The sequence below is a fragment of the Pistacia vera genome, unplaced genomic scaffold (genome assembly GCF_008641045.1).
Source record: "Pistacia vera cultivar Batoury unplaced genomic scaffold, PisVer_v2 Contig323, whole genome shotgun sequence".
Taxonomy (NCBI): domain Eukaryota; kingdom Viridiplantae; phylum Streptophyta; class Magnoliopsida; order Sapindales; family Anacardiaceae; genus Pistacia; species Pistacia vera.
Genome location: NW_022196139.1, coordinates 1,207,100 through 1,207,665, shown reverse-complemented (window position 1 = coordinate 1,207,665; position 566 = coordinate 1,207,100).

Below are 566 nucleotides of genomic sequence, written 5' to 3'. Positions count from 1 at the left end.
TAGATGCTCTATTCATGATGAATTTTGGATGAAGAAAATGTGGACCTTGTAGCTAGTCTACTCTTTCAAGGTCCAGGCATAGATCTCTTACAAATGTGTATCAAGTGCTTCTACCCTTAGACTTCGAAGAAAAGTCTATTAATTTACTTCATTTAGTGTGATGTTATAGTACCATTATGACCACTTTATGTAGAAATTACAGTGCATAAGTTTTGGTACTCCAAGATGACTTTTGCTAATTGCTAGATTGTTACCTTTGTTAATTGTTTTGCTGTGGAATAGTGTCCTTTGCTAAAAAATTTCTCATTCAGCATGGGAGTTGCATGCACGGAAGATATCTTTATGGATCTGTGAATTTATAAAATTTGCATGTCATATTCAACTAGTACATCGTTGTTGTATAATTGTTGTCTTTAATAGTTGTGTTTATAAACAATTAGCCTGATATCTCTTTAGAGTACCATCGAAATTGCAGGCTCTGTATGATTGGATGTATTATATATACTTCAATACTTAACTGTGCATTTTCTTCCTTTTAGCACGCATCAGATTACTTATCTTAGCAG